The 25172-nt window shown below is 45.5% G+C and overlaps 1 pseudogene; it reads right to left on the minus strand.

Annotated features, from left to right (window-relative positions):
• The window catches only part of LOC144256148 (spermatogenesis-associated protein 22-like), a 43481-nt pseudogene extending 30532 nt beyond the window's left edge, over positions 1-12949 (minus strand).
• Between the last annotated feature and the right edge of the window lie 12223 nt (positions 12950-25172).

Below are 25172 nucleotides of genomic sequence, written 5' to 3' on the forward strand. Positions count from 1 at the left end.
GCTAGAATGTCCCCATTCTAGAAGGGCACACAAAGACAGTCTGACTCTGCCACAGTATGAATTCTATGTAAAGTAATTAATCACAAAAAACTAAGGGGAGATTACACTATGGTGACTTCCTGGAAGTGAATCCAATGTTGCATGATAAAACTTGTATACATATATATAATTGCTATGACATAACCCATAAGGATATAGAAATGATACATCTGAATAAACATGTTTTGTGAGAAATCTGAATGCCATGTTTGCATTTTGTGTTGTTTCTAATACTATGCTGTAACAATATTTAATAATGTGATCATATTTTTTAAATCTGAAAAAGACATCAGAATGTTGTATTGTAATATTGTTAGTAAAGGGGATAATTTGGTGACTAGAATTTATGCTTTCCAGTTTTTAAAGCTAACATGTTGAATTAAAGGTTGGCGGCAGACATCAACTCCATCAGAACCTCAGTCTGGTGAAGACACAGTGTGGTGCCTGACCAGGGAAGTCCCCGTTTGTGCCTGGCTCTTTGCCACTCAGTAAATAGGAGCCCTAACCCAGGGTGGTGGGACCTGCATTCCAGCCCCCTAACTTGCTCATGTTGGGGCACCGTGACTGCTGTGCTCTGCTTTAATTTCTCATCTGTGAGAACATTTGTGCAATCTGTCCACAGGGCTGTTAAGGATCAGTGATGAAATTTATCAAGTTTAATGAAGTCTGGCTGGTCTACAGTGTGATGAGGGGCCCCCTGCCAAAGCTGCCTCTGTGACTGCCCTCTACCTGCTTTCCTGTGTCGTCCCTGTGGAAGGCAGGGGGACTCCTGTTCATCGGCCATGCAGCCTGCCAGTTTCAAGGCAAAGGTACCCTGCTCTGACCTGTACCTGCCAAACCAAAGAAGGTCGTTGTCAGTTCTCTCAAGCGGTGGGAGATGTTAGGTAGCAGTGAGTAGCGAGAAGTGAAATGCAAACCAGTAACAGGGCAAGGTCATGGGTTTTCTTTAAGTTACTTTTAACGGTTTCTTTAAATTAATTTTAAGGTGAGTGGGTAATTAGATAATGCATAAAACAACAAGTATACAAATAAAGAGAACAAAGGAGCCAATTAAGAAATACATAGAGAAGGTTTAATAAGGCTAACTCTTTACAGGGTCATTTGGGGGTCATTGTAAAGCTAGAATTTATGGCCATAGGTGTCTCAATATATTTCAGAAGAGAAATTTTCTTATAGTGCCAGAGTACACAGGTAAATTCTATCTGATCATTGACCCCAATTCTCACATTAACATAGGATTGACTTATAAATACACCCCCCCCCATAAGATGGCCACCATGACAGTTCTGGAAAGAACCAACTAGGGCCAAAAAAACTCTATTCCCTGACATGAAGGAGTCAAACACCTGATTGGCAAAGAGTGCTGAAGGTGGACCCCAGTTCTCAAGGCAGCCCTAAAACCCCAATCCATTTGGAGACAGCACTGTTGTCATTCTCTGTTGGGAGATGACCCACTCTCTTAGGAGTGCTCTTTGTTTGAGCCTTACTTTATTTTTACTTATAATGAAGTTCTTTTGCGTGGATTCTGGTGTCTGCCTTTAATTTTTCTGTCTTTAGAACACAAGCACTGAGGTTTAGACCTTCAACTTCCCCCTCTCCTGGAGTCCCTTGTCAACCCTAATGACCTGCATCTTGGTGTACCATTGCAGTAAGATGAGTTCCTTGTTTGGAGCTAAAGTTTCATGACAGTAAACAAGGCATCCTGTAAATCCATGAATAGTGATAGTAGCAGAAGCTTTATGAATAGAGAAAGACACTTATATTTGGAATATGAACTACCATGTCTCTACTGTTGTCTGTGAGCACACTGCCATCTCCAGGACTCTGTGTCAGCCTGTTATCAACAGGAGGAACATGCACCAGTAGTATAGCTAGGTCGATTGAGGTTGGAAGCGGCCCATGTTCCATAGCCCCAGGTATGCACTCCCTTTCAAAAATGTGGGGTGATAACAGGATTCCAGAATGTGGACCCCCATTTATAGTCCGTACCATCAATGGTAACTTAAAATCTCCTCACCCAGAAAACATTAGACTCAAGTGGTTTTGCCAGCAAGTTTTATCAAATGTTAAATTTCATTTTTACACAAAATACTCCAGGGTACTGAAAAACGACATTCCTCATTTCACATGAACAATATGAGGGGAACATTCTAGGCCAGTCTAATAAACATGAATGCAAAAATTCTTCACTAAACATTAGCAAATCAAGTGCAATGTAAAATGTGTTCATTATCATTTCTCCCAGTAATACTATATATAATTCTCCCACGGGGTAAATACATACATACATAACATTAATCCTAGAATGCAAGGTTTAATGTGAAAATCAACGTGATCCTCTACCTCAATAGATTAAAGGAAAAATATTAAAAGGAAAAACATAGAGGCAGAAAAGCACTTCATGCTAAGTGACATGCAGGGCATTAGGACTAAAGAGCAACTTCCTTTTTCAGCTCAAGAGCAGTTTCAAAACTCCAACCACTCTTACGTAAGGCTGGGGATATTTTATGGGAGGCAGGTTGGGCAGGTCAAAGGGTTCATTCTTGCAAATCCACACTTAATGGGTATCGCTTTGACCTCTGTGTTCAACATCTATTCACATAACTTGGAGGGAATCTGGAAACGTAATGAAATGTAGAGAAAAAGAAATGCTCCAGAAGGCTCAGGTGGGCCTCAGAGGAGAGTGAAAAGGAGAGTTGGAGCTGGTCCTGGGAAGGCCTCGGCATCCACGATATGAGCTGCTACAGCCCACTGGTCCCCCTGTCGACCTGCAGCCTGGCCTTTGGACAGGGCCAGATGGGCAGCACGGGCAGATCAGGAGGGCAGTGAGGCCAGGAGAGTCTTCTCAAAGAACATGAACTCAGTCAAGGTCTCCATGGACAGGAGTGAGGTGGAGCAGAGAAGAACCAAGGCAGTTTCTTCTTCTTCCCCAAACCCAAATCCCAGCCCCTTCCCTTGTGCCCTTTCTGGCTTCTCCTGACCAGATCTTAATTGAATCCTGTCTCTCCAAGGAAGCCACTGGAATCAACTCTCTTCATTGGTGGGAGTGGGGGGGGGTGCTGCAAGCTGTGCTCCTGGAACCCCATCAACACCACTTCCTGCCAGGCAGCAGTGTCCACGTTGTCACCAAGGAAAGACTGGTGTCCCTGCAGACCCCACATTTCCTAGTCTCTGGTTCAATCTTCAGTTTCTCCAGTCCCAGCCCTTCCAAGATCTGGGCCAGGTGTGTCTCTCCCAACTAGTCCTGCAGTGCTCACGGTGGAGCCAACCCATGTCCCCATCCTGGCCACACACCTGCCTCCTGTGTGCTCGATGCCTGTCTTCTCATCTGCAAATTGGAGGGAACAGCAACCCCTATGAGACCAGGGAGCCTTGAGAAGCATGGAGTAACGTGTGGAGTGTGGCTGGCTCGAGCCCTGGACATGTGTGCTGTCCTTGCTGTGGTTATTTCCCAGATGCCAAGAGCTGCCCGTGTGGGCTCTCCCCGACTTCACTTCTCCCATCTCCTGCTCTGGCTCTTCCCTCTCACCACCTCTCCCTCTCTCTTCCCACTGTCCCTGCTGGACTTGGCCCTACAGAGTCCCTCCTCTCTCCCCACCCCATCTTGCCCCTTCCTGTGCCCTCTTGTCCTCCACTGTCCCTCTCAAGCTGTGTCCTGAGATCATCCCCTCCTGGATGTTGCCCAGTCACCTTCTACCAAATGGTTGTGAGTTTCTCCTGTTCCAAGCCTGCTCCTTCTCATCCTAACAGTCACTTAACTATGCACCCGGCATCTGCAGCAGCCTTCTGGTGCCCCAGCCCCACAAGCTGCCACTGGTGGGCTGATCCAACACCACCCGACTGCCTCCCACCTGTCCAGCCCTCCATCCCAGCTGCCTGGTCAAGGCCCTGCCATTTCCCCTCTGTCCTGCCCTCCGTCCTCCCATCCTGGCTGCAGCGCACCACTGACCTGGTCACTGCCCTGCTCTCCTACAGGGACTTTTAACCCAAGGAGTGCTCCTCCCTCCCACCAGAATGAGCCCAAACTCCTGGTCCCCACTGAAGCTAAGAGGCCCTCTGAGACCCCTGACCCACTTCACTCTATCTTTGGACCTTTTTCTGAATGCTTTGCTGTCGCTGTTGTGTTTCTCACCACTGAAAACAAAGAATAAACACGAACAGTAAACACACAAAAGCTCTTACATGAACTTTTACATGGGGATACACCCCTGCAACCACTCTCCTGAAATCCCTGTGCTACCCCTGCCCCATTACCACTGCTCTGATTTCTGTCGCCAGCTCACAGTCTTTTCTATTTTGGAAATATCCTCAAGTAGAATGCGGAGGTGAGGCTGCTCCATGCTGTGCCTGTGCATCATGGTCCTGTCCCCTCTGCTCTGTGCTGCTGAGTGATGTGCTGTTGACGAGTGTGTCACACTGGGTCCATCTTTCTTTTGTTGATGGACAGACTGGGAATGAACAGTCATAAGTCCCTGGGGATGCTGACTTTCATGCCTTCTGACTGTGTGGCTGGGAAAGAAAGTGATGGGGCACAGGGAGGCTGATGTGGAGTGCAAGAGTCAGCTTTCCATTGCTGTAACACAATACCTGAGGAAGGGTTTATTTTGTCTGACAGTTTAAAAGGTTTCCAATCAGGGCTACTTTGGGGCCTGTGGTGAGACAACATATCATGGAGGAGACCATGGAAGAGCCAACTTCACAATTCACGTCTGGGATGCAAGAGAGAAAAAGGAAGAAACAGGGTGACTTGAATGAAACCTTCCACTAGGCCCGACCTCCTAAGTTCCACCACCTGGCAGAAGCACCATCTGGGGACTGGCCTTTAACACGTGGGCCTGTGGGGCACTCTGTCCTCCAGGCAGTCCTGCTGGGATTCACTCCTCTTGCTGCATGAGTCACACCTACACTAAACAATTATTCTTGTTTCTGTGAAACCCAGATCCCACCAGTGCCCTTTCTGCTGAGGCAGGCCCAGGGCCTATGGGGTTGCCGATCTTCACCCTGTGGGGAAAGCATGAGGGCTGCCACTTCAGGGGTGAGTTGAATGTAAAGGGCAGGACAGAGCCACTGACATTTCCTGTTTCACTTGCCATCCCCATGGCTACCCCAGTGTCTGTCTCAGCCAGAGCCTTCCCTGCCTCCTGGATGGCATGGCCTCCCTCTCATTCACTTCACCCATCTGGTCTAGGAAGATGGGGGGCAGAAGGGTGGCCCTCCTCTCTGGAATCTCCCTCCAACCCTGACTGTGCTCCAGTGACCCGCCCCAAAGCCCAGGAGCAGCTTGGGGTGGCCTGGGAAGGTGGGGCTCTGCCCTCAGGAGGACTTGCTGTGGGAGTCTGGCAGAGGAGGAGAAGGGAAGAAATGTGGGGGTCCAGGAGGGGACTGAAGAGACCCTGGAAGCTCAGACACTGCAGGTCCAGGCTGCTCGTGGCCACTGGATGTGCAGGGAACATGGACAGCACCTCAGTGAGGGGCCCAAGGTCAGTAGCCTGGGGACACTTGGGAGTCCCAGCAGGGTCATAGGTACAGGAGAAGAACTTTTGTCTTCCTGGGGCCCAAGAATCTGCAGTCCCTACTGATTGGCTGGGGTATTGGCCAACATCAGAACTAGGAGAAGACAGGGTAAAAAGGAAAAATGAATTTAATCACAATTTGGCCAAAACAGTGGAAGAAGCTGACCTGCATCTGCCTGTCCCACAAACACTGCCACCTACAGGAAGGAAGCCTGGGGGCACAGATGGGCGGGCCCTGGGGACCCTGCCAAGGAGCATGGTCAGTTCCCTCCAGCCCTAGTTTTCTTCCTGAGCCAGGGGCTCAGGGCTTTGGCCTGGCAAAGACTTCCATCCTGGTCAAGGAAGGCTAGCCTGCAGGGAGCTGGGACATAGCAGGAAATGGCAGGGACTGAGGAAAAAGTAACTAGGAGCTTTTCTTTGAAATTTTCTGATTTTAATTGGGCGGTGTCACTGTCCTCCGTCTTGTCCATCTCACAGTCCCGAGGGATGTCGGGCTCCATGTCATCTGGCCCTTTATTGAGAGGGTGATGCTGAGATCCCCTCAAGGGCACCCAAACCTTGTGAGTGAAAAAGCCAACCTGCAAAGACGTCCACTGGCTCCACCTAGTGGAGGACATGGGAACCCTGCTCCAAAGCCTTGACAACACCTGGTTTGGGCCATCTTCATTTTGACAATTCCAGCGTCTCTGAATAAATTTTTCTGAAGACATTACTGATTGTCCACCAAGTGGTCTGAGCCCATGTCACCAGGATAGACTTGTCCCATCATTCAGACTGATCTAAATGATCTTGTCAAAGGGAAAGGGACAGACTGTTAAGAGTCAGTGGCAAAAGACTAAGTTTTTGCCAAATTTGAGCAACAAAACAGGCTTAGAAAGAGCGGTTCCCAGGATAAGCACTTACCTGAGTCCTGAAGCACCTGCCTGGGGTCTGCCAGGTGCAGCACCGGGTGGGCTTGCAGTGTGGAGCGAGCCTGGTCAGCATGTGCCCTCCTGCGCAGCTCCCTGGCTGCAGTCACTGTCCTGTGCAAGTTCCCAGGACCCTACTTCTCTCCAGGGCTCTGTGGGTGTCCACCATGAAGGTAACTGAGGAAGTCTGTGAGGACATGGGCCTCATAGCAGGTGCTCAGACCGACCTACCTTCCATCTCATTCCCCATCCTCCCAACCCTGGGTCCATGGAGAACTTTGCCATCTGAGCCCTCACTCTCTCCTCATTCACCCTTGGGCTACCTACACCTGATTGTGATGCCAAAACCCAGACACTTTCTCTAATGGTAGAGCTCAGAGTTCCTGCACCTCCTGTGCCTCATCCTCCCCCTTAAAAGTGTGGATCCAGCGGCTCTAGCTGGGAGTCCATCTGTGATCAGGAACAGGCTCCTGGAGGCCCCAGATGTGGAGTCAATGAGGCATCAGCACAGTGACCCATGACCATGGCTACAAACTCACACTCAGGGTCTTTGGGAAAACATTTTATCTGCAATTAAATTCTATCTTTATTGTGTTACAAAACAGCACACGTCATTGGGGAAGGTGGAGAAGGTGAGAGCAGAGGAAGCGGTGGGCTGCATGGAGATGCACAGAAGACCTCAGCCCCGGAGCCAGGGGGGCATCTCTGTGGTCTGTGAGCAGGGAGATGGAGGTCAGCAGAAGCAGCCAAACCTTGAGCACTCCGCTGCTGAAGCTGATCAGGAGGCACTTGGTAGACGCCTCCACTCCACCTCTGACCAGGGCTGCGTTGGCCTTCGCCTCCTTTCCACATGGCAGGGCTGAGCAAGGCCATTGTCTTAGAGGGCAGGGGACATCTGCAGTCCGGATTTTCCAAAAGAGCCAAGGCTGCCTTTCCATGTGAAGATGGCTTGTGTTACCTGTCACTACAGCCACTTTTTCCCTGGAAGGGCAGAAATAAGAACCTCTCAGGTCAGTGTCATCCCATGTGGATCCAATCTTTTCTCTAATTATGGTCCCCCCATCAGTCTGTTCCTTTCATCTATGGACTAGACCCATCATCTCAGGCCTGGTCAGGGGCACAATCTGCATCTACACCCTGATGTGCCAAGAGCCAACATTAGGATCCAGGATGATCCCAGACCTGCCTGTGGAGGAAGCAAGTACCCAGCACACCAAGCCTGTCTCTGCCTCAGCACGCCTGGTCCTGCTGCCTGTCCGCTGTCAGCTGAGCTTGGCTCAGGTGTGTCTAGGATGGGGTGGCCCTGGTCTTTATCTTGGCATTTGTTTTGTCTTGACCTGGCTTAGCTCAGCCTGGGCTTGGTCTGGGCTTTTAGTCTTGTATGGACCCTTGGCCTTGTGACTTATCCTACTCTGTTTACACAGGCTTCTGTGTGCTCCTAGATTTAACTTCAGTCTAGGTATGTCCAAGTCTCTGAATGAGCCCCCCAACCCATGGGGCTCCCTTGGGGACAGCTGCTTGGTAAAGCGCCTGTCATCTCACTGGAACAGTCAGGCAGAACAGCCTCATAGGCCACAGGACAGGACCCGGCCTCTCCTTAACTGGCCCCTGTCTGCATCCTTCCCTGGAGGGTGCTGCTAGTACCACACAGAGCATGGGCCCGGGGGCAGATGGGCCTGGATTCTGGTACCTGCTCTGCCCCTCGTTGCTTGGGTTCCACTGACAAAGTCACATCAATCCCCTGAGCACCTTTGCCGTTTGGAAACTGAGGGGATCCCTGCTCCCTTACAGACTTGAGGCAGGTGGTCCATGACATCAGGTGTGTCGAGCATCCTGCTGACTCAGGGCAGGAAAAAAGCTCTCAACTTAGGAAAGCTCTTTACTCCCCAGTTTTACCCCAGGATGGAGCCAGAAGCTCTTCCTACCCTTGTGCCTTTTCACGTCGGACCGGACCTATGAAGTCCCTTCCCAGTGCCCCTCAGTTCCTGCTCCCACACAGCCGACTTGCTCTGTGCTCACATCCTCTCCCCCTTCCCCTCCAATCCTACTCTCTCTCTCCCCCTGCAAATGGAGGCTCAGTCCCACTCTTTGGGCTGGTTGATGGGGCAGAGGGGCCAGTCCTGCAGCTCAAGAGAGGGCCCTGCTTGTTCTGGAGGGTGATGGTGCCAGCTCTGTGGCTGTGCCCTTCTTGAGGGTGGCCTGCAGGCCTGGCCAGGGCATTGCTGAGGGATGGAGCCTTAGCCCTACTAAGGTGGATGCGTTTGCCCAATCTCTTAGTTTTCATCCTGAAAGTCCCTGTTGGTTGCTCTGAATGAAGGTATATATGGTTTTCTTAAACTCTAATTTCAGGTTCAGAGGAGCCCTGCAGAGCCCAAGCCAAGCTGTGATCTTTGGTTTGGGTTCTTCTAGAGGGAAGCAGTGGTGGAGGCTCCAGGAGAAGAGTCATTTTGAGGGACCAGAGGGCCAGGAGAAGCCTGGGGATGGAGAGCAGGCCTGGAAGCTGGATGGAAGCAGGGGAGACAGCAAAAGGGTATTAGCCTTCACAGCTGGGCTCTAGGACAGAGCTGGCCCTGTGGCCCCAAACCCTGCCAGCTCTGTGCATCCTCCCTCAATGCCATGTGCATGTTTCCTTGTGCATGGGAACATGTGTGTAAAAGCCATGCTCGGCCATGGCAGGGCTCATGCTTGGACATTTCAGCCCAGCCTATGCTGCTAGGACCAGACTCTGGGCTTCCTGTTCCCTGCTATTCTCACGGATTTCGACCTGGGGATCTCTCCACGGAGTCTTGCTATCACCCATGCTCAGGATTCACCTGAGTCATGTTCAATTGCAAACATGGCACTGCTCTACTCCAGGTCCCTTCCTGGCCATGCAGAGTACGGGTTGCATGAGGCATCTACAAAAGGGAAATCGGCAACCACCACCTGTTGCAGGCTGGTTTGCTATTTTGTTCATTGTCTCAATTTAATGATGAGATGGAGAAAAGATTAATAATGCAGGAATATTTATGTCTATAGCTACAAAAGTGTGTGGAACTACACTTCCAGTACTCAACACTAGCATCCATTCAACCAAGAGCACCCCTTTGCCCTACACAAAGTAGTGCAATGCACATGAATGTTCCGCTTGCTTTGTTTTTGTCTTATGTATAAATGAAATTATCAACCAACATTCTTGTCAGAACTACACTCAATATCAGCCAGTGAACACTGCAAGCAAATTCTCTCTTGAATCAGATAGCAGTGAAGCATTTGCTATGAGATTGATCTTGTCCATCGTGGTTCTGTGGCAACCATCAGCTGGCTACAGATACAAAAGTCCAGCCAGAACTGAAGCATTTGGTGAAAAGCCCTTAATCTGTAGAACTTATAATCGAGAGAAGTTTATTTTAAGATGACTTGTGAGGTGTGTTTCACATCCTCTATATCAGTAAGGTTAATAATGAGCACACAAGTGCTCTTCAGAAAGCCTGATGATCGACATCCAATGGAACCACAGGTAGGGTGCAGGGAGGGGCCCACTGGGGGCCTCTGAAGTCCCACCAGGGCTAAGGGGCATGGCACACCACTGGGTGGGGCCCAGGACAAATAGGGCCCAGGCTCACCCCACTCAGATCCTTTCCCCACTCACCTGCTAGGCCTGGAGCTCTTGTTCCTCCCCTCAGTGCTGCTCCTCTCACTGGGTACAGAGCAGAACATGGCGAGTATGTCCCCAAAATGCTGCACTCAAGATGGGAAAGGAGAACCCACTCTCAAACCCCAACACTTCCTCCAGGAAGGAACAGCCAGGACAGGCAAATGTCTCCAGCAAACATCACAAGCTGGGACCATGAAGGTCAGCTACACATTTAGAGCAGCCATGCACCTCACCATAGGCAGCCAAGAAATTCAAACTCCCAATATCTCAAGAGCCCAAAAGAAACCACATAAAAAGCTCTACAAAAAACAAGCAAAAAAGGAAATACTCAAAAGAGTCCAGGTGGCTGAGTAGGCAGACCACGAAGCTAACAGTGGCTGTCATCAGAGTGAATGAGAGCCCAGTAAAGCAGAGGACCTGGGATGAGGACAGAGACCCTATTTCCAGGCTTTCCTCAGGGAGGCCCCTGGGAAGGAGGCTGCCTGTGTAAAAGGAGACTCAGGGTTGGGGGCAGGAAATATCTAACTGAGGGGTTCTAAACCTCAAGACAACAGCTCTGGCACAGTGTGGAAAGGCGCCCCGCAGACAGTCTGTCAGCAGCCACAGATCTATCCACTAAAGGAAAGGACAGAACAACCCAGCCAGGACAGCCAAATGTCTCCAGGAACCATCACAAGCTAGGGACATGAAGGTCAGCCACACATTTAGAGCAGTCATGCACCGCATGAGAGGCAGCCAAGAAATTCAAACTCCCAGTATCTCAAGAGCCCCAAACAAAACACATAACAAGCTCTACAAAAAATAAAAAGAAGAAGAAATAAAAAAAATAAAACCAATCAAAAAAGGAAATACTCAAAAACAAAGAAGAAGGGTGCCCACAGTCAACACTGCAGGAAAAATACTCACCATATTCTTATAAGGAAGTTAACACTAGGCGAGAGGGTGGTGCTCACCAGCAAGACACCAAGGAACAACTGCAGTAAAGATGGATGGGATGGGTACAAAGGACCCAGAGGACCTAAACATTGGTGGGAAAGAGGCTCAGACACAGAGGACCCAGAGGAGTCTAGCACTGGTGGGCAAAGAGTGCACAATCACAGTAAGCAAGAGACATTGAGCACTGTTGGGCGAGGGGCACTCACCCTCAACACAAAGGAGAGACTTACCCTTGAGCAGGAGGGGCACTCATGCTCAGGACACTAAAGAGACTGGCAACTGCAGAACAAGGAGTGCTCCCCCTCAGGATACAGAGAACATGGAATCTTTTGGTGAATATCACTCAGCTCAATGTCTCAGACACCTCAGTACCAGTGGGACATTGGCGGATTTTCACAGGTCTCATCCTGTAAGTTGGGAATTGTGAGATATCCAGAAAAAGCAGAGGGTTTCTACTCTGTGGAAAAGATAGGATATAGTTGCATGTGACAAGAGATATGAACAATAGTTGGATATTTGGCATTAATTCAATGGTAAGAGGAAAATCATAAATCCTGGGCATGTTTCAGTTATCCAAAAGAGCACAGCCACAGGAAAGAAATGAGGAAATGGTGGACGATAAGTGATGGATCCAGGTCCTCATCACTCTTGGAATTAGGATCCATTAACAATTGTCCTGTGATTGCAGGCTCTGTTTAGAATCCTCCTGAATGGGTCCACTAAAGGCCAAACAAGGTTTTGAGGAAAGAGGAACTTACCCAGATTCAACCCAGTGTCTTAGGAAGTGTTGATGGGACCCACAGAGGGTGTTCGTGCCTTGGAAGGAAATGCATTCACCCACATAGTGCATTGAAGGAGCCCTATGGCATGTGGATCAGAGGAGAATGAGCACCAGAGACAGGGCAAGGAACTTCACCCCAAAGAACCAGAGTTACTGAGAACTGAAGGGCAAAAGGCAATCACACGTGGGCCTCAGAAAGTCCTGAAAAGGTGTGAGTGACATGTGCTCTGCAATAGGACCCGAAAACTAACTGAGCCCTGGTAGGCTAGGGGCTTTTAACGACAAGATCTAGAGGAGACTGAACACTAATGAGGGAGGGGCATAAACACACACCCCAAAAGAGACTGGGCACTGCTGGGTGAGGCACGATCACCAACATGGAACAGAAAAAAATGACAAGATGAAAACTACACTAAGGTGGACTCACTATGGCTCCTGGGGAGCTCCCCTGCTAGAGGCCGAAAAACACTGAAAAACAGCAGACAAGGGACGCATACATAGGAGCCCCAGAGGACAAGAGACCTACTGGGCCCCAGGAGACAGGCACTCAAACACAGAACCCTGAGGACACTGGGCACTGATGGGCAAGGGGCGCTCCCCCTCAGGTCCCACTGCAGATTGAAGCTAAGGACCCAGGGGCCTTACCAAGCAGGACCCTGGGGAAAGGAAACAGGGCTGGGACTCTGGTGGGTGTGGGGGGGCACACACCCTTACCCATAGCACCCTTGAGCACACTGAGCAAGGCAGGGAGAGAGGCGCTAACCAGCAGGGCCCAGAGCGCCCTGGGGACTGGAGGTCGCCTGGGGCTCTCACCCACAGCCAGCAGGCCAGGCCCAGCAAAGCCCGAGAGAGGGGCACTCACCTCCAGGAACTACGGAATCCTGAGCCCCAAGGGCCAGGGCTTCTCCCTCCACATTCAGGGCTGCCCGGAACACAGCTGGGTGAGGGGCACATGACCCCAAGCAGCCTGAGCGCTAGGGGGCCGAGGGTGCTACTCCACAGTACCCTGGAAGAGTGAGCACCCATGGGAGAGGGGCGCTCGCCCACAGGGCTCAGAGTCTCAAGGCACCTTTTGCAGAGGATCCCTCAGCCCCATGTCTCCCTTACCTGGGCCAGGGTGGGACAGTGGTGCCATTTACCGGTCTCAGCAGGTCCTCCATGATGGTGGGGAAATGTCATTTGCCAAATCTCACCCCCTCTCCTGCCCAGGTGGGTGTTGCTCCCTATCCAAAGGTCCCACAGGGTTCTTCCCTGGGGCTCAGAGAGTGCCCGGTGGCGCGTCCCAGGAGATTCTGACAAGCCTTGGAAACTGATCCCGCATCCACTGGTCCCGGGGAACTCCGCAATCCCGGGCACCTTGCAGTAATGCACAGGAGCACAGACCCATGGGCAAAAAAGGCACCGGGTCCTCGGTGTCCTTGGAGTTGAGATCCCCTAACAGGCTTGTGCACAAGCCTGCCTGGAAGGGCCACACCAAAGGCCAAGCAAAGTGTTTGTCAGTTGTTAGGAGGAACTATCCTTGTTGCTCCAAGTTTCCAAGGTAGCATCAACAGGGACCCTTCACCCCTCAGGTCAAAGAGGGTGTCCCAGCCTGGGAGAGAAAGACCCCAGCCACACAGTTCACTCCTCAGGCACCAGGTGGCCTTAGGGCTCAGAGGAGACTGGACCCTGGCGGGCAAGGGGCACTCACCCACAGGGCCCAGGGCAGACTGAGCACTGACGAAGGAGGGGCACCACCCATGGGCCCCAGAGGAGACCCACTGGGCACTGCTGGGCAAGGGCCACTCACCCCTTAGGACCCAGAGGGGACTGAGCCAGGGGCGCTCAACCTCAGGACACAGAGGACACTGGGGACCTGTGGGCCCCAAAGGACCAGGAAGCCTGCTGGGCCCCCCCACAAGACAGGCTGCTCACCCACAGGATCCTGAAGACACTGGGCACTGAAGGGCCAGGGGAACTCCCCTGCAGGCCCCAGTGCATAATGAAGACTAAGGACCCAGGGGCCCTCCCCCAATCAGGACCTTGGGGAAAGGGAACAGGGCAGGGACCCTGGTGGATGGGAGGGCCACACACCCTCACCCACAGCACCCTTGAGCACACTGAGCACCGCAAGGCGAGGGGCGCTCATCAGCAGAGCCCAGAGCATCCTGGGGACTGGAGGCCAGCAGACCAGGCCCAGCACTGCCTAAGGGAGCTGCGCTCACCCCCAGGAACTAGGGAAGCCTGAGCTCCAGAGGGCCAGGGAGGCTCCCCTCCACACTCAGGGCAGCCTGAGCACTGCTGGGTTTTTGTAGGGACAAATGTGACAAGACACTGAAGATAGCAGAAAACAGTTTTATTTGGCTGCAGCCAGGTTCAGAGGGCACAGCTTTTGCTGTAATCAATCAATCCCCCTGGACCCCGAGTTCAGGGAGTTTCAGAGTTTTATACCCAGCATGTAAGTTGAGGGGCTCAGAAGTTCACAGTCTGCAAAAGTTCACATAAAAGCAACTTTTTCTTTCACTGTTCTGGGCAAGTTATCTCTTCAAGTACAACACCTGAAGGAGAGATCTTCTCCCCTTTCTTTCCTCCCCCTGCCAGCTGTTACCATGGAGCCCATTTGTAATTTATCTTAAAAATGTAGACATATCTATGAAGCCCAGCTCTAGCCCAGAGGCCTTATTTGCACATTTCTTCAAAGTACTATACTGGATATGTTTGTGAAAAGCTAGTAAGGGGGTGTCCAGCACCTGGAGTGCTGGTATCTTCTCAGCCAGTGGCCAAGTAAATAGGGCGACACGAAAATAGGAAGTTTATCTACATTGAACTCTTTCTCATAGACTCTTTTGCTGACAGTCCTAAAATCAGCCATGGTGAAGAAAGCTTTTCTGTGGAGAAAGGGGTTGCCACTTCAATTCCCCCCTTTAATGTGCTCCCCATAATTTAATCCTTTAAATTTAAGAGCATCATTACCATTATCTTGGCTTAAAGCCTTATACAATGTCAAAACCTTAGTTGTTGTCATCCTTTCAACAGCAACTTCTGCAGTGGACCCAATAGTTTTGATGCACAGTGGAGCCAAACATGGGAGCAATAAACAGGTTAGCTGTAGAATACCCACTCTACCAGTTAAGCTTTTAAATCTATCAAGAGTTGAAAACCATCTCCCAAAAGCATGTTTGGGACCCAAACTTTAATGCCCTTTAGTTATGAACGAGCACATGTGCTAGTTCTCTTGTGTTGTTGGCTATATCCTTAACTGTTTGTCTATTGTCATCTATTTGGATGCAACAATCTGAACTTTTGAACTCTCCATATATTTCTTTTTCCTCAGACAGTAGGTAATCTAATGCCAAGCGGTTTTGATAGATAGCCACTCGCATCTGGTCTGTTGTGTGGCCAGGAGGTCAAAGGATGTGACAGTCTGATTGATAATAATTTTTAGTACAGCTTGTAAGTGAATAATTCTGTTGGAGTTCTATAACTCCAACAGCCATTTTGTGCTCAGGTAGCAGGAACAAAAGTGGCAATAAATCCTCTGGGGTGGCCAGTTACCTTCACCCCAAGATTGGTGATCTCCTAAATCAAGTTTCTTTCTAATGGATCCCTTTTTTCTTTCCAAACTGTCATCCATCTATAGCATTCCTCTGGTGAGACAGGTCCTAAATATATGTTTTACCACCTCTTAGTTATAGTGGATTGTCTTGACACATGGTTCACATGATCTCCATGTGTCAGACCCGCTGACAATCTGTAATTCCTGGTACAGCAGAGATGCTTAAGAAAGACACACGCACACATAGGCATTCAGTAGAAAATGAGCACCGTCTTTACTTTTTTCTCTCCTTCTTTTATACAGCATTGTTAATTAAAACAAGGGGAAAGAAAAAAACATCCTTTCATTGGCTTAATCCTTACAAGCATGGATAAACATTCTCAGGAAAACTTTGTTTATGGTCACAGTGCTCCATATTTCTTATCAATTAACTTGTGGTTAGTTATTCCCAGGCAAACACACACACACACACACACACACACACACACACACACACATATATATATTACACTTGGCAGAACATTCTTTTCTCCTATCTTCTTAAGACAGCAACAAGGACATAGTTCAAAGAATTCATACTTTCTCACAGAACTCCTTGTTTTGCTAAGCACAGCAAAACTTAACTGTTTGTGTGCATGAGCACACAGTTCCCCCTTAAATAACAATGACGGCGATTTCGCCTGTCTTAGGTTGTGAACCATACTGCAACACTCTTACCCGTCATGGAAGACTTCCATTGATGGAAAAAAAAAAAGCCTCTGTCTTAGGTTGATATGTGCAGTGATTCATCTTACCCGTCATTGGCAACAATCATCCAAACCGTTGGGGGAAGTATGAAGTCACCACAGGAGGACAAGATAAGAGACAAGTGATCATACAGCGACCAATGAAACAAAAAAGGATAGACATGCCAAGTATCAAAATCACACATATCATTAATTATTTTAACTAGGAAATATTAGGAAGTCAAGATGTTAACCATGAAAATAATTCTTCATTTCCTTCATATTGTCTGATATTATCAATCATTTCTTTCAAATGATGAATTTCTGTATCAAAGGAACACTGTTATCTGTCAGATTAAAGCAACATGTATTTTTTACTTGAATACATTTTTTATGGTGTAACAATAGTAAATAATCTATAGCAGCTCTATTATCCAAAACTCCTTGTCGTAAAACCTGCTGTTCTTCATTCAACAAGGCTAGAGCAGTAGATGTACGATTAATGTTTTTTGCCATTACGCATGCCAATTTCATAGCTGTCTTATAAGCTCCTACTGCCAATCCAGGGGTTCCCTACAAGGGAAAAAGTCAATGCATCAAACTCTGCTTTAGATAATAAGTTTATATCGTCCTTACAGTCTGATGTTAGTGTAGCCATTCTTTGTAAGCGACGAGAGGAATGTTCAGGAAGCAGCAATCACCAATGAATGGAAGGAAAACTGTGAGATGACTAAGACAGCAACATGTTCCATGAGTCACATTTGCCAGTATGTAGTTGAATGTATAAGTTCCACAGGAAAAAAAAAAAAAAGCCTCTTGGAAGTGGCACATGTCCATAACTTGAAGGAACCGCAAAGGAATTATTACATGCAAAGGAAGGTCCCATAGATCTACATTTAGCTGCACAATTGTGAAACTCAGCGCAGGTGTCATTACCTGTTACAATAACTTGAACTGCATTGCGGAGTAGGTGATAAGAAGGGGTGCCCCAATTAGAATAATCAGCATAAGTAATAGTTTTATCAAAATTGGAGGAAAAGGTCATATTTTTTATTTCTTCTGCTGGATGTCAGACAGGTAGTAAACAGGAACCCAATACTGCTCCCAGATGGACATCTTGTTTTAGGCAGATATTATCAGTCCCTGCCAATTGAGCCAATCTCAGCCATACATTGTTATGCTTGAAAGAGGCAACTTCCATAGTTCCGAAAAGGAGAAAAAAGGTTAGGGACAGCAGATAAGATATAAAACAAACCAAAGAGATAAAAGCATTCATGATGTAGTTTTAGGAGAGTCAAACCATATCAATCAAGAAGGAATCCCTAGAGGTCCGGGATCATTTTGCGGAAAAACACAGGCAGCTCCTTTTCCCCACATTAATACAGGATCAGGACCCATCCATTGTCCTGTTAAAACATCTTTCCACCTTACAAGTGGATGGGCTGTTTGTCCCTTAGCATGCCATAAGCTATTTGCAGCTGTCAGTTTTGTAGCTGGATCTACAGTTAAATAATTTAAAATAAATAATACATGTGCTAAACGAGAGCGGGGACTTTCGCTACTCCCCCCCCACACCACCACCTTTTTTTTTTTTAAAGAGAGAGAGAAAGAAATTTTAAGATTTTTTTAAGATTTTCGGCGGACACAACATCTTTGTTTGTATGTGGTGTTGAGGATTGAACCTGGGCCGCACGCATGCCAGGCAAGCGCGCTACCGCTTTAGCCACATCCCCAGCCCCCCTTTTGTTTTTGACAGATATGCTTTAAGAGTTTGATGAGCTCGTTCTACTATACCTTGTCCTTGAGGGTTATAAGGAATATCTGTCATGTGTTTTACATCATAAGTGTGAAGAAATCTTGCAAATGATGTACTAGTATATGTTGGTCCATTATCTGTTTTAATATGTTTAGAGAGACCCATAATAGAAAAGGCTTCCATACAGTGAGCAATTACATCTTTGACCCTTTCTCCTGAATGAGGAGAAGCATAAATGAAATGAGAGTAAGTATCTATAGACACAGGAACATATGCTAATTTTCCAAAAATGTTAATGAGTAACATCTATTTGCCATAAATGACCTGGTAAAAGGCCTCTAGGATTAATGTCAAAATCAGGAGAGTGTATCTGTGTAGAGCAGAGGGAACAATCTCGAATAATTTGAGAAGCTGCTTCACGATAATTTTTACAATGATGAGCTAAAGAAGAAGCATTAAAGTGAAATTGAGAATGTAAAGTTTGGGGATCCATAGATAGAAAGGCAGACATTTTGGAGGCTAAATCAGCGGCAGCATTTTTCTCACTAAGTGGTCCTGGTAAAGTTGAATGACCTTTGTATTTAATAGAGAAACCTTTAATTCTGTTACTCAGTGCTGGATAATCATACTAGCAAACACCAAGCCTACCTGTGTAGGTTAGGAATATCTGTAGGCTTTAAACTGAAAACTTCTGTCTCTGGCATCTCCTCTTGATAGTCTCTTTTTATAGTTATCAGACATTTCTGTCTAGAATCCTTCTTTGTAGCCTCCAGTCTTACTTATCTTACTTATCTCAGGCTATCATAAGGTGTATACCTTAAATAATAATAATAATAATTATTATTAAAATTATTATTTAAAATGCCCAGGAATGGCTATGTTTTGGTTTTAACTGACTTTGCTGAGTGTTTAAGATGAAGCAGTTAAACTGACTTTTGTTTTTATCTATTATTAATAGTCAGCTGAAGTTTTATGGGAGTCATTCCTGGGGAAACTTTACAGCAGCTTCTCAGTTCTGCTAGTGCCATTTGTGCTAGGATGGGTCCAGGTCTTGCTTGACCATGTGGCTTCCCTTGGAAGCATCAGGGATGTCTCCCTTCTCTAATGACCCTCCTCTTTATAGCAAATGCACTGATTGGCTTTCTGTTCTCCAGTGGTCTCATTAATCTCCCTGGGTCATGTGGCCCAGAGTTACAAAGCTCTTTAGAGAAGTCCCCTGTTCCCTGGATTCAGACTGACTCAGAGGGCAAGAGCCAAATATTGATTTTCTTGGTCCTTTTGATTTAACTTTAATTTTAAATTTTAATCTTAAATATCTAGCAAATAAATTTTAACAGCCTTATATTAAGACTGGGCTTTAATGTCTATAACTTTATAATTATTTATCTTTTTTATTAATGGGGGTCTGTATTATCCTATATGTCTTGTATGTGATGGCTTATTATCTTAAATTAACCCAGGTTGTCTGTTTTTAAAGAAGTACCTCTGTAAAACATTAACAGGCAATCTTTAGGCCATTTATAAGAAAATTACAAAATAAAATTAACAATAGTGAAAACATATTTAGTTCATGAAATAGCTACCTTGAATTTTGGCTGAGTTATACATTACATCCCCTGTTTGAGATCCTAATAATCTTGATAGAAAAAACAACAACTTTTGAACATAACTTTAAATGAACTAAAATCTGGCCTACTGCTTTTGTAGTCATTCTCACATGTAGTAAGATGGGACACAGAGCCTTATCTCAGGTAAGGCAGGGCTTTTTATAAATCTTAAGTGTTTTAGTTCTTAAGTTGATTTTTGTCTTTTAAATATCATTTTTCCAAGTTTACATAAATTGCTTGAGGTCACATGAACATTAGCTAACACCATATACTATCACATTTAAAACATGAATTAAAGAAAGGCTGAAAATTTTTAACCATTTGTGGAAAGGTAGCAAAATATTTTGTGCTTATCAATATTAACCTTTACATAGATTAGGCTCTCATCAACTTAAAAATACATTTAAATTATTTCCCAATGTAAAAAATAATATAAAACTTTACATATCTTATTGATAACAGGTAAATAAATCCCCAATATGTTTTTTTAAGCTTAAAATTACCATACAACCTTAGAACACCAGCTTGATAAAATGCTCTTTTAAAGCTTCTACCTTACCGACTTGTATACCTGGAAGATATGAGCACATTAATAGCATCACAATTACATTAATGTTTTTATATTAACAAAGTTCAGCTTTTAAAGAAGTGACAGTACAATGCTCTAAAATAACAGTTCTTATTTAACCAGTTGTTTAATTTTTATGGTTACTTGTTCTAGAAAAAATAAAACTCAATAAACACAATGTTATGGGTAAACATATTTTAAGAAATTTTGTCTTTTTAACACATGACTGATTGTAAAAACAGACTCATACAGACCTTAGTAAATCAATCAGATATCTAACAAAAGTACTCATGAATGAGTAATCCCATAGTAAATTTGCTTTACTTATTTTATCAAAATATTAGACAAGTATATTGAACAGTGTTAGTTTTTTTATTTCTATTTTTTTGAAGGAAAAGTCCTAGAACCAAGGCATATTAGACATTTTATAGACATTAATATTTTATTAGTTTTTTGAACACCTAGAAAAACTTGTAAATTTAAATTTAAAGACATTTATTTTTATTTGTTTATTAAATTTAAATTGAACCATTTTAATCACGTGAATTAAAGATCTTTGGATCAATTTTATAAAAATTTTTATGAGCTCTCCTTATATATGTTAATTTGTAAATCATATATATGATATATGCACATATGCACATATAGACATACAATACATAACACAAGTGTGCACACATAACTGTTGAGAGCCACAGCCGAAGGGGCCCCAGCAAACTTCCAGCTGCCGACTGATGATTGGCTCACAGCGGCCCCAGCAACATCTAGCTGATTGGCTCCTCTGTGGTGATGCTCATTGGAGATGCTCATTGAGCTGTTTCCCTGCCCTTTCAGACCACGGAGCTGCTCATTGGGGGACTTTTTTGGCTCCGCCCACAGGACCCAGCCAATCGGCCTCAAGAGCAGGAGGATTGTGGGAGGTGGTGAGGCTTGTGGTTGAGGGAGAGGCTTGTGGGAAGCCGGTGGTGGCAGTTGGGCTCTGAGGGTTTTTCCTGAGGAGCTGTTTTGTTTGGCCTGTGTGGTTCTAAAAATAAAGTTAGTTTCTTTTGACAAGTGGCTCCTGAATTGTGCCCAGCCAGACTGCGGCATTTGGTGGCCCACATGGGGAACGACTGAGGGTAAGTGATAAGGTAAACTGCTCGCCCCTGAGGGCAGGGCGAGAGGATGGGTAGCCATTTTAAGATTCCTCTTTTGTTTTGCTTCACTTTTGTTTTAAGTTGCCTGTCCCTGGAGATGTGTAAGATGGAAGAAAAACCTCTCACATCTGAGGAACAGATAGAGAGAAAGGATGGATGGACATTTCAGGAGGATAGAAAGGCTATAATGATTTTGTGTTGTTTCAATTTTGTTTCATTCTGTTTCAGTTTTGTTTGGCGTTATCTTCTTGGGTTGTATTATAGTTATAGTAGAAATATTCAAGTAAAAGAGAAGGTCTCTCGAGCTAGTCAGACAGAGAAAAAAATTCAAGTAAAAAAGAAGGTCTCTCGAACTAGTCAGACAGAGGAAAAAATTCAAGTAAAAGAGAAGGCCTCTCAAGCTAGTCAGAGAAAGAAAGTGTAAAGCAGAAAAAGCCATCAGGGGGAAAGTTACAACAGGAGACTGCTACTAACACCTTTCTATCACCAGAGGGTGTAAGTGTCCAACCAACAGCACCACCTCTACAGGAGACTGCTACTAACACCTTTCTATCACCAGAGGACATAAGTGTCCAACTAACAAGGCCACCTCCATATGCTGGGAGGCCCCCAACCCCCACAGTTGATAGTTGGGATCCTGAGACAAGATCTCAAATATTAACATGCCCTGTATTTGAGGCAGGAGGGCAGCGAGTTCACCATGCTTTAAATTTCAAAACAGTGAAGCAGCTAAAAGAGGCTGTAACAACCTATGATCCTCAAGCACCCTTCACAGTAAGCATGGTTGAATCCATTAACAACTTGAACATGACGCCAGCAGATTAGGCTAATATGTGTAAAGCTGTGCTAAATGTAGGACAATTAATACTCAAAGGAATAAAAGCAGCAAAGGGAGTGTTTGGAATTTCTCCCAATAAAATTATTACTCCATATACTATGAATCAAATTGATGAGTTAACTAATGAGTTAAATACTTGGGCAATAATCATGTGCAAATCTAATGTTTCATTTGATAACCACTTACCATCTAATCCTTTATTGTCTTTTTGGTCATTGCATCCTGTAATTTTTCCAAAAATGACAAGAAAAACACCTATCATGAATGCTCCAAATATATTCACTGATGGGTCAAATAATGGTACAGCAGCAATAGTTACACCTGATCAAACTTTTACATTTTTAGTACCCAAACAATCAGCTCAAAAGGTAGAGCTTAATGCAGTATTACAAGCTTTTGTGATGTTTAAAGATTCTGTATTTAATTTATTTTCCGATAGTCAGTATATAGTTAATGCTATAGTATCCCTTGAAGATGCTGGTAGGATTTCCCCTTCCTCTACTGTTTTCTCTTTGCTTTCCACTATACAAAGTCTAATCTGGGACAGAAAAGATCCATTCTTTATAGGACATATCAGGGCACATACAGGATTGCCTGGAGCCCTTAGTTTGGGCAATGATTTAGCAGATAAAACTTCACATGACATACATATTTTCTCTACACTAGAAGAAGCTATAAATTTTCATAAAAGGTTCCATGTCAATGCTAATACTTTACAAAAGTGTTTTAAAATAACTAAGGAACAAGCTAGACAAATAATAAAACAATGTCAAAATTGTGTGACCTTTTTACCACAAGTTAATCTTGGAGTCAATCCTAGAGGATTGATACTTAACCATATTTGGCAGATGGACGTCACACACTTGCCAGAATTTGGAAAATTAAAATATTTGCATGTTACAGTTGATACTTCTGGATTTGTGATGGGCTTCCTTCATGCCAAAGAAAAAACTAAAGATGTTATAGCTCATTGCTTACAAAATTTTGCCACTGTGGGCATTCCAAAACAGTTAAAAACAGATAATGCCCCTGGTTATACTTCCACCTCTTTTAAACAATTTTGCTCAACATTTGGCATTACTCATATAACAGGAATCCCATACAATCCACAGGGACAAGGCATAGTTGAAAGAGCTCATCAAACTATTAAAATGTACTTATTAAAGCAAAAAGAAGGAATTGGGAAGGGGTATATATTCCCCAAAGATAAACTTAAAATAACCCTTTTTACTCTAAACTTTTAAAATTTGGATTCATCAGGGCTTAGTGCTGCAGAAAGGCATATGTGTCCAAAAAATGTACATAAGCCCAAGGTACTTTGGAAGGATATTCTAACAGAACAATGGAAGGGGTCCTGACCCAGTAATTGTCTGGAGTCGTGGGTCTGTTTGTGTTTTTCCACAGGGAGAACAGCAGCCGATTTGGATTCCAGAGAGATTAACTAAGGTTCTGACCCAGTGATTGTCTGGAGTCAGGGGTCTGTTTATGTGTTTCCACAGGGAGAACAGCAGCCGATTTGGATTCCAGAGAGATTAACTAAAGCGATTTCTACAGACCAAAAAGAAGATGATTTGGCTCAAATCCATAACAACTGATATCCAAAACTCCAGTTTGGCTATCCTTACATCTGGCTGAACCAGGATGCTTTTTTCAATATCTATTTTATTATTGCCCTTTTCCATATCATGAAGTTCTATTTTTGTTTTTTGAGCTCATACATACCTAGGTTAATGTTTTGCTGATCAGTTCTATTTTTTTGACTATAGAGTTTTTAAACATTGCAATGGAGATTTTACCTGTAAAAAGTTATAAGGCCCTTACTATTATGTTATGTGTTGTATGTATTATATTATGTGTGCACACTTGTGTTTTGTGTTATATGTTTGAATGTATGTATGTCCACATATCACATATGATGAGCGCTCATGAAAAAATGGATCCAAATTTTTTTTCACGTGATTTAAATGGTTTAATTTAAATTGGGTAAACAGCTGTTGAGGATTGCTTTAATATATGAACAAAAAAGGAGGTTAACAGATCTATTTGTTTACTTTCACCTTTCCTTTTCATTATATTTAATAATTCTCTTCAAGATAATGTAAATTGTTAAGAAAATTGTTTTCTTTTAGTGCCTTCTGGAATGTTACATAATTTTTTCTTTAGCCATTATTGCCAGAATTCCTATCTTCATCCCAGTGCTGGTGAAGACAAAGATAAAACCAATCTACAGCTTCTGCAGTAGCCATCACTGAACTGCTTGCAGAACTTGCCTGGACCATGTATCATTTGTATGCATTGTGAACTCACCTGTATGCATTGTGAACTATCTGTTGGTACAGTGAATTGTGGTAGTGTTGGGGTATTTTTGCTGATGATGTCATCGGTGGTACAATTTTTCCAAAAGGAGCCTTCAATTGGCTTGGTGTATCTTCCTCCCTCCTGCTTGTCATGATCGTTCAGCTAAAATTTGGGGGCCAATAGAGGTGAGGCAAAGAACCTCACCCCCGCCTGCTGGTACAAAGACCTCTCTACAGGTGTGGCTGTATACTGGACCGGTAGTCAGTGACGGGTAAGATCCAATTGCAATGGTACCAACCTAAGACAGGAGGCTGACGCCTTGAGGTCAGCTCATCCAATAACGGGTAAGGACCATACTATTGGACAACCTAAGGCAGGCACGGTCCCTAAGCCACATGCTTGTTGTTTAAAAAGAGAGGGGGAGAAATGTTAATGCCGCAGTCTGGCTGGGCACAATTCAGGAGCCACTTGTCAAAAGAAACTAACTTTATTTTTAGAACCACACAGGCCAAACAAAACAGCTCCTCAGGAAAAACCCTCAGAGCCCAACTGCCACCATCGGCTTCCCACAAGCCTCTCCCTCAACCACAAGCCTCACCACCTCCCACAATCCTCCTGCTCTTGAGGCCGATTGGCTGGGTCCTGTGGGCGGAGCCAAAAAAGTCCCCCAATGAGCAGCTCCGTGGTCTGAAAGGGCAGGGAAACAGCTCAATGAGCATCTCCAATGAGCATCACCACAGAGGAGCCAATCAGCTAGATGTTGCTGGGGCCACTGTGAGCCAATTATCAGCCAGCAGCTGGAAGTTTGCTGGCAGCTGGAAGTTTGCTGGGGCCCCTTCGGCTGTGGCTCTCAACACATAACACAATAGTAAAGGCCTTGTAGCTTTTTGCAGGT

This window comes from Urocitellus parryii, chromosome 7 (genome assembly GCF_045843805.1).
Source record: "Urocitellus parryii isolate mUroPar1 chromosome 7, mUroPar1.hap1, whole genome shotgun sequence".
Lineage (NCBI taxonomy): Eukaryota > Metazoa > Chordata > Mammalia > Rodentia > Sciuridae > Urocitellus > Urocitellus parryii.